The 10,151-nt window shown below is 46.0% G+C and overlaps 1 pseudogene; it reads right to left on the minus strand.

The window, feature by feature from the left end:
- Positions 1-6,326: 6,326 nt before the first annotated feature.
- Positions 6,327-9,736, minus strand: LOC147462587 (uncharacterized; annotated as a pseudogene).
- Positions 9,737-10,151: the final 415 nt, after the last annotated feature.

Here is a 10,151-nt window from a genome sequence, read left to right on the forward strand (position 1 = left end):
CTGGTTCCTGACATTGTGGGGAGCACATTGATGTGTTCTATGCTTGAAAAAAGTTTTTTTTGATGCCTCTAAGGGCCCTTGACCTATTTGACTTAATCCGACTTTGATTTGATCCATTCGCCCGTTTGTGCAATGATTCGCGCTTGCATGTGTAATAGACTTGATCTTTACTTGACAAGGAACATACATGTGAAATCTGGGGTGAAATGATGGCTCCAATCGTCCGTATGGGGTAGAAATGTGGCAGCTTGCTTTAGGTCAAGAAGCTCTCTTCTTCTCTCTCAAAATGTGCAAATGAACAATGAGCTAGAATTTTGGCCTACCTGACTTATATCTCCCCGAGGTTTTTGTGACATAGGGCTTAGCTTTGATCTTGATATAATCTGCATACCATCTGTGGGTCGAACCGTTCGTCATTCTGGCGTCTCATGACCATTTGATGCGATTCTGGCGAAATGTGGTCATGATCATTAAGGCAAAAATTCGACATCTTCAGATTAGCTTCATATCTTCCATGCTTGATAACCCTATCATGATACTTTGGCATTTGCTTCCAGAACTTGATTCCGACACTGCGGGTGATATTTTTTAATTTTTGGAAGATTATTAATGAAAATCAAACAAAATAAATTGAAAATACTTAGTATCTGGTGAAAATTAGCCAAAAAGTATTATACTCACCCCTAAGCATACATTTTCACTAGAAGCATCCCAGTGCTCCGGATTTTGTCATTATAGCTCATTATTATGCTGATTGGATGATAAAAACGCTAAAAATGCCAGATTTTGATCAAATTTGTTCGAAATTGAACTCTAAAAAATGAAAAAAAAACAAACACACGCATTATGTACATATATACACGTTGAATCCCTTAATGGTCCTGACTGCTGCTAGATTCAGCAGTTACTCCCCCCTTCCTAAACTAAGTTGTCCCGGACCAAGGTTGTGTGCATGTGCATGGGTTTTGCAATCTGTGTCTATGCACGGCCGTGTAATGTGGCCCTATCCTCATGTTTGAGACAATGCATTGGGAAACAAAGTGTTGTGCAAGATGCGGGGACTAAATGTAATTTTCAGTGGCTTTGGATGGCGAGGCTAGTTGTTTATGGAACAGAAGAGCTTGCAGTTCAATTGCTCTCTCCTTGATTGTTGGTATTTTGATGGCAACTATTTTTCAAACCCATTTGTATTCATTTTTTTTCATATTTGCCGATTTTGATGTAGGTTCCTGAATTTTCTTAGGTTTCCATTGCCATTTTGTTAGTTCAGGCTTCTTGTGTTGACTTTTTGGTCGCCGTTCGATCTTTGTCCCTGAATTTTTGGTTGTCTCTAGCTTTGGTTGCCATCTCCATTCTGGATTAGCTCTTGAAGTTCTTTGATATGGTGTTGCTTTCGTCGGGAGTTGTGCCTTGGGTAGCCATATATGTCTTTGTTTGTTCTGCATGACGGTTTTCTTTATCCATACTTTTCAAACTACCGTTTTCTGTGTTTCTGGCCGATGAGCTGATTGCTTTGTGTCGATGGGGATAATCGGCCACGAGTGATCTGTTTTTGCGAATGGAGTCATGTATGTGTTAGAGTTGTGTGTGTACATCAGTGCATGTTCTGACCATTCGGTGACTGCATTGTACGTTCTCATCCATGCAACTCGCAAACATATTGATTCTCTGATCCCTCCATCTTTCATTACAAAAAATTGATGAGGACAACTATTTCCATCAATATTGATTGGTAAGTTTACTATCCCCAATGTTGGCATTGTTGCCCCGTTTGCGGCTTGTAAATCTCATGTGGATTGCACTAGAGGTTTGTCGGTAAGCATCTTGTAAGTGGAGAAGTTGACCACGTTGACTCTTGCCCCTGTGTCAATCAATGCTCGTTGATATCTGCCATTTGGAAGTCTGACATTGATGCGAACATCGATTCCTATTTCCCATTGCTCGTCAATGTGAATTATAGAAAGAGGAATTTGAGCATTATCTGCTGGTTGAGGAAGTCTTTGTTGTTGTAATTTTTGTTTCCGCTTTAAAATCCTGATTCTGGCCTCCTTCTCTGCTTGAGCTTTTGTCTCATTTGCTTTGTTCTTGTGCTCCTTCGTAGCGTGGATTTTGGCGAGCATCTCTGAGGTTAGTGGTAGGTTGTACTTCTTTAATTTTCAACCACTAATCCAATTAGGCATCTCCTCTCCCTCTAATGCCGCAAGCTTTATGGCACCGCTAGATGATATGTCATAAATCACATAGGGTCCATTGCCTCGCTATTTGAGTTTCTGGGAATGTTGTTTCAAGGTATACATTAAGACGTAATTCCCCGTAGCAAATTCCTTGTTGATAACATGTTGGTCAAAGAATGATTTCATGTTTCATTTTTGCACGTAGATTGCTCTCAATCTAGTTTCATCCAGTTTTTCCAGCTTATCTATTTGATCGGATAATTCATGGCCCGTCCATTCTAATTCTTTAGCTACGCGAAGTGTGGGGATAAGAAATTCAAGTGGCAAAATTGCTTGAATTCCATAAACCATGTTAAACGGAGTTGTTCCGATTGAGGTTTTGTACGCTACTCTATATGTCCATAAAGCATAATGCAGCTTCTGATCCCAGTCGGCTCTCGATTCACTAACAATTTTCGTTAAAATAGTCACCAAAATCTTGTTCATACTTTATGCTTGGCCGTTAGCTTGAGGATGATAGGGAGCTGACTTCCTGTGAATTACCATGAATTAATCCAATAGGAATTTGATCACTTCATTGACGAAATGAGTCCCTCTATCACTCACTATATCTCTATTGGTAAGCCATACCTGGTGAAAATGTTCTCATACAAAAATTGTGCAGTCGCTTTTGCATCATTTTTGGTTGTCGCTTCGCTTCAACCCACTTTGTTAGATAATATGTTGCCACAATAATGTATTGAGCATGCATTTTATATCCCGGGGGCACAATTGATCCTACAAAAGCTATTCCCCATTTTGCAAACGCTCTTGTCCCCATCATTGGTCTCAAAGGCATGTCATCTCGTGCTCTAGGAATCTTTGTCCTTTGGCAATCATCACATCGTTTCACAAACTCTTCGGCGTCCATGAATAGTGTAGGCCACCATATGCCACCAATAAGAATTGCTTTGGCCGTTTTGTCAGCTGAGAAATGTCCTCCATCTTGTCTGCCATGTGCTTGCTTGAAGATAGGAACGTATTCCTCTTCCATCGCACATTTCGTGATCATTTTGATACGTGATCTACTCATCCCTTCAGGCAATATTCCGGTGGTGAGGTATTCTACAATGTAGTTATTCCATCTGGGTGCTACAGATAATTTGAACAGAGGCGCGTGTTCTATCGGCTTTTGAAAAGTACACATAACACATGATTTGATATGCATATGAACACTTTGGTGCATTTTCGATCAATATACACCCATTATCATCAATCTTTGATACGTCTGTGCATCCCATTGTGAATCCCCGTTGTTTTTACATGAGCCTGGTTGAGATACAAGTCCCGTTCACTTGATTCGACACAAAGCCTAAGGATTTGATCCGATCCCTGTTTATATAGCCTTCTAGCCAACATTACTAATGATCTAGATGCTACAATGGTAGATGGTTGTCTTGTCAAATTCAATGACCCAATAGTCAACAAAGGAATTACATCCTTGCTCCATCTTGGAACCATTTCTATGTTAAAGAGATATGCATCTGGCAAATCATCATCAACTCCTACATGGTTCTCTCCATGCACCATTCTAGATAAATGATCCGCTCTTTGGTGTATAGTTCCTTTTTTTACTACAACCGTGAAGTCAAACTCAAGCAGAATGATGAACTGGCGTACAATCCGCCCAGTACTGCAAGGTTTGTTTACCAAGTACAACAGTGCTTGGTGATCAACGAAGAATACAAATTTATTGGAAAGTAGGTAATGTCTAAACTTTTTCACATCATAGATCATACCCAAACCCTCCCTTCAGTTGTTGTGTAATTCTTCTCTGCATTGTTTAGTTGTCTACTGGAGTAACTGATTCGAAAATCCATGTTGTTTTCTCTAGGTTGTGCAAGTATGCATCCTATAGCATATGCTGATGCATCTACGTGGACGTAGAATATCTTTTCCCAATCTGGAGCCTTCAAAATTAGAGCGGATATCAATCTTTGCTTCAAAGCTGGAAAAGCTTTCTCGCACTCATCGGTCCACTCAAATTTAGTTATCAACATGTAAAGTGGTTTTGCAATTATAGCGTATGAGTAGATAAATCTACGATAATATCCACAATGGCCCATAAATGCTTGTACCTCCTTTACCTTTACTGGTCGTGGTAGATCAACAATTACGCCGATCTTCTCCATGTCTATCGAAATACCATTTTGGACACTATATGTCCCAATATTTTTCCTTGTCTTACCATGAAGACACATTTCTCCGGATTCAGGAAAATCCGATACAATCTGCATTTGTTGAACACTTTGGTCAAGTGCTCTATGTGCTCCAATCTTACGAGAGAGCGAACGCACAAGTCATCCATGTAAATTTCTAAGAACTGTCCTGGATATTCTTTAAAAGCATGACCCATCAACCTCTGAAATGTGGCTGGTGCACTCGTTAAGCCAAAATCCATTACCTTGAATGCAAAAATACCCCATTCAGTTGCAAAAGCCGTCTTGTGTTGATCCTCTAGCTTTATTGCGAGTTGGTTGTAGCCTGAGAAGCCCTCTAAGAAACTGTAAGCTTCTTTTCCTGCCACTCTTTCTATTACATGATCAGTAATGGGAGGGGATAGTTGTCTCAAATTGTAGCAGCGTTTACTTTCTTGAGATTGATGCACACTCTCAACTTTCCATTTTTTTTTGGGACTACCACAATCGGTGAAACCCAGTCCGTATGCTCAATTTTGTAAATAAACTATGCCTCTTTCAGCTTGTCTATCTCCTCCTTGATCTTCCTTGCAAATGTCTCATTGTAAGTATAAGGACGTTGTCTGCTTGGTTTAGCGTCATTCTTAAGGGGTATTGTGTGTTGACAGATACTTGGATCCACCCCTTCAGATCCTTGTATGACCATGCAAACACATCTCTATACTGTTTAAGAGTAGCTATCAAAAGCTTTTCCTCTTCCTCAGTAAGATCCATGGCAATATATGCAGGTTTTGGATCTTCTCCTAGCTCCACTAGATCTATTTGTTTGACTTTTTCAGGACCGTCGTATGATGTACCAGGTTCCTTCAATTCCCTCATCAGTTGTTGCACTATGATTTTTCTATCTTGTATGGTGTACTTCTTATAATGGGACGACACATCCATCTTGTCAAAATTCGTGTCGTCATCAGTTTCCATTTCACTTGTCCATATGTCTTTGAGGGTTCGAGCTTATTGTACTCTGTTTTCCTCTCTGCTTTGTTCATTCTAGACCCTGTTTCCCCCTCCTTATGTGTCTCAGTCGTTTGCTTTTCGTGCTAGTTCTTCTTGTAGTTTTTCCACGGTTGTTTTGATAAACCGGCGAGTGACCTTGTCTTTGACACAATCATCAGCTTCTACAAGCCTTAGATATCCCGTTTTGTCATTGACAAGAGGCATGGGTTTATGCTTATTTGCTCTTGATTTCCTTGTTCTCTTTGATCTATACCGCACTTGTTGACTAGGTTTTTGGTTAGGAAACTCATAAAACCTGTCCGGCCTCGACTTATACTTCCTATTCGTCTCTGATCCACTTGATCTTTCGTCATCAACATCTATCATTTGGATTTCATCACCCAGTGATGGAAGGTCATCGCTTAGTGACTCCGTGAATTCCTTCTTTGTTTGATTCATATCGTCCACTGCAGATATCTCATCAACTATTCTTTTACAATTAGTCTCACGTAGTGGTTCTTCCTGTTCCTCGCTCTCTGATCCTGACTCAAGGATGACGCTAGCCATTTGCAACGTTACTAGGTCGTATCCTTCATCGTCACAAAATTTTGTGGACATGCATTCGTTAACACATACATCCAGGATTGACAATATTTGAGTCCACCCAAATGCCTCAAATAAATGTTCAGGGAAAGGTTCTGGGAGATAAGCCTCGTCTGTTAGGGCCCCTTGTCTCACACAATGGGGAACCCACTATGCTCCACCAAAGATCAATACACGAGGGCTTCTCAAGCCCGAGAGCAAACCATGGCCGGGTCTATAGTGGCCGGCGTCACTAGAGGAGCCAACTCGGCTCAATCCAAAAAGGAGATACAATCGGGTTCGGAGCCTCAGGCTCACCCGTATGGCATACAACAAAAATGGGGTCGAGTCTCTGTCGAGAGACCAGCCAAAAACTTCTGAACTGGCCTGACACTCTAGCTCAGCGAGACCACGTGGAAATGCAAAGTTGCCACACAAGGCCTCGACGCTCTGGCTCAGTGGAGACCAGGCGGAGAGCAATGATCCAAAACCCACTACGGGTGTATTCCAGTCCACAGCTCACTGCGGGCATCAGCAATAAACCAGCACAATATAGGGGCCTTGCGCCCAATAACCTGTCAAACTGTCCGAACTGTCTCGCATGCGATACACAGCCCCAATGGGTAGCCTTTGGGCCCAATACCTGCTGTAAAACAACCACGCACGCAGCCCCCCAACGGGGATGGCCTGCGGCTCCAACCGGTGATGATAAGGGCACAACCCCTCAGTCGGTTGCCCCGCGCACTGTACCTGCTTATGCTGAAAACAGCCCTCGCGCTGCCTGTGATAACCGAGAGCAGTACCCACTACGCGAGAGGCCTGCTGGACCACTCTCAAAACCTGAGCTGTAGGAGGCTTATCCCAAAGGCCTGCTTCCCCAAGCGTGTGTAGCTGAGGGTGCTGTTTGCTACCCCGCGGCCTGATCTTGAGCAGCAAGGGAAGAGCTCTTGGCCCCCACTCTTGGGTAGCCTCACGGCTGAAGGTAACCCCGTAGGGCGCTGGCAAGGCCCGCCTCTGAGCAGGCTTGGTGAATGAGAGCCAGGCACGCACTCTCGCGGCCTTGGCGATGGAGCTCGCCCTGTGTCTCTGTGTAACGGGCCCGTGAACCCGAAGGTTCGATAATCCTCGCTTATGCATGCCTTTGGGCCTTAATCCCTCAGGCGCCTCCAGATTGCCTTCACATCCAACCTTATCACCTAATCCTCTTAAAGCCACCAAAAAGCGTTCTCGCGCATCAGCCCCAAGTGAGTACTCGGTGCCCCTCTCCACTAAAGGGCCTTCCCACACCGGGGGCCTCTCGTCGGCTCGGAGCCCTCGAGGCCTCGGAACAAGAACTTGAGTTAGTCTCGAGAAGCCGAGAGGAGGTGGAGGGTCCGGGAATGCTCTCCAAGAAAGGGACCCGTAACACTCTCCCCTCCCCCAAAAAAGTTCGATGTCCTCATCGAGAGCATATACCTTTCCCAAAAAGCAATGTGCTTCATCCTCAGCACTTGACTTACATCGTCCAGAACGCGCATGTACGAATCCCAAACTACTTCCTGATGTACTCGTCATCCAAGCAACCAGCCAAGGGAAGCTATTTGTCCCCTTTTTGCGCTGAACAGCCATATCTCCTTTCTTTGAGTCATCCCCACCATCAGTCCTCATCGAACTATCGAAATATCTCCTGACCTCACGGAGTTGTCCCTTGCTCCTCTCCGAACCTTCACCGTTAGTGCGGCATGGAGGAATCCACCGTGCATCTATGGCTGTTGGTAGTGTCGCCCACTGCGCATTCGTTCCTCCTTCGGGCATTCCCTGTGTAACTCTCCGCAACATTTTCTCCCCGCTGAATTTCATTCCCTTGCATCGATTTTCCTTGCAACACCTGTCGAGTACCAACCATGCTAGCAGCATGAACATAATCAGTGTGACCCCACTCTTCACTTGGGAGCCCCACGCCCGTAGCCCTGCTAGCAATCCCGTCCAAAGATACCTGGCGTACTCCCCACTCTTCCATGCCTTGTGAGCCCAGTCGAACCTGCAGCGGTCAAAATGTAAGAGCCTGAACTTAATCACTCGGCCAGCCCAGCTACCCAAATGAAAGGCGGGCTGGTGCTCACCGGAGCCCGCCTTCTCGAGCGGTGTATTTTTGTTGCATCCGCTCTCGGTGGACAGGCCACCTCGTCTAGGGGACGAACCTTGGTCATAGACATCTTGCCGCAACCTGCTATTTTTCTCACACCTACCTATCTCACCACGCATCTGAGTCCTTTGCTGGTCCTCCGACTCAGCCCAACACATCATGATTGTGATACATCCCTGACTACTCGCTTTAGTCCTTGGCTGTCTAGGTGGGACCCAACGGCCATCCGTGGACCGCATTTGTGCCAGCCCTTGTTTTGCTATATCCCGCTTATCAGCACTAGCAAGCGGCTCCAACTCTTCTGACTTAACCTTGCCTCGGCCCAGTATGTTCCAGCATGCTGTCAACTCAGCTCTTCCGCGTATTCCACAAACGAAAACATCCCCGCATGGGTAACCTTCCCCCGGGTCCCACACGCATATTCTCACACCCAGAAGCTCTTTATCGGCCACGTTGACCATCCCGTAGGCCACAATCCCAAGCAACCCAGGTCGCCATACCCGAGTCGGGCAGTCGCGCGTCTCCACAATCATCCTCGAGCCTCCACTCAGGACCCCCTCGACCAACGGGGTGAATAGGTGGGAAGGCATAGACCCTCGTCCTTCCATATCAATCAATCTGCTGTCCTCTTCAATGCTACTCCCCGCAAGCATATTGTCCCAGTACCAGCAACTTAGCATAAAAAAATTTATGGGTCCCCTATCCCAAGGCCCCCACACCCTGTCATGTTTGGGCACACACTCGGCCCATCCTTGGTTACCTCCTTGCATCTTGCCCGGCTCTCTAGCGCAGGCTACATTCGTTTGAACTCTCTCAACCCTTGAAGAGATCTCCCGCCGCATCGCAAGGCGTCTCGGGTAAAGGGGCGCCCGGTCCCCTAATTGCATTATCTCTGGCCCGTCAAGCCATTCCAGGAAGCTCAAGTCTCCCACAGTAGTGTTTCGCGCGCCTTTCACCAACTGGCCCCTTGTCGAGGGCAACATAGATGGGAACTGGTTAGCTCTGCCGTCTCCAGCCCCATGCCTGTGTGTCCTTACTAGGACCTGCTCTTCGCAGCCAAAATGTAACCCCGCGTTGACTGATCCTGCTGGCTTTACTTCAGCCAGCTTTTCACTCGCATTCAGCCTATAAGGCCACTTCGGAGACATTCCCATCCGGATCTCCCTGACCCATGCCATGACCCAATCACCGTGCATTACTGCCAATATATGCTTTGCTGAGCCTCGCACTTCAATGACCACTCCCACCCGACTCACATCCTTTATGTTCACTTCACGCCCAGGCGTCACGACCAACATGCCACATTCCAGTTTCACCATACCTCCTCTCACTTCTTCGCATACGTCTGGATTATCGCCACGGATTTCCACAATCCCCTTCTCGGGCAATTCGAAGGCAGTAGCCTGTAGATTGCTACATGCCCCGTGTTCCAGCTCTCCCCTCTCGTGTGGGGGATAGGAGTCAACCGGGACAACCTGGTGCTCCTCCTCCATTTCTTCGAGGGCACAATACCCATCATTCAAGTAAGGCTCGCAAGCCAACCACTCCCCACCTAGCAGGGTATGACCAGCATTACCTCCGGTAACATGCAGTAGATTTTCCTCATAACGGGCCTCGACATAGCCGGGAAACATTGCATCCAATTTCCTCGTCCACTGTTCTTCACTCATGCATTCTTCTCCTTCGTCCACAGACGGGACATCCATACATTCTTCTGCTTCGTCCACACACAGGAGATCAGGTACAATAGGGGCTGCCACCTGCCCCTCACAACCAATCACACTCAGCTGAGCGTTCGGAGCCATACAAGGCTCAGGCACAAGCATACCATCATCAAGCTTTCCATTCACACAATCGTGCACCACATTATACCTACAATCCCCTCTGGAAATAGTCTCCTCGGCGGGAGCTAAAGCATCAATTTTCCGTGTCACCTCACGGTCCAGCATACGAAGCATTCTTATCTCCTCATCGCGATCTATTTGCCCCAATATCGTTACCATCCCATCATGGAACGCCTTCCGCTCCAGCTCTTGTCTCTTCAACTCCTCTTGCATACCTTTTCTCTTCCGTTCAAGTTCCTTTCGCGTTCGTCTTCCT

This window comes from Adiantum capillus-veneris, chromosome 2 (assembly GCF_014529385.1).
Source record: "Adiantum capillus-veneris isolate H3 chromosome 2, ASM1452938v2, whole genome shotgun sequence".
NCBI classification, from domain to species: Eukaryota; Viridiplantae; Streptophyta; class Polypodiopsida; order Polypodiales; family Pteridaceae; genus Adiantum; species Adiantum capillus-veneris.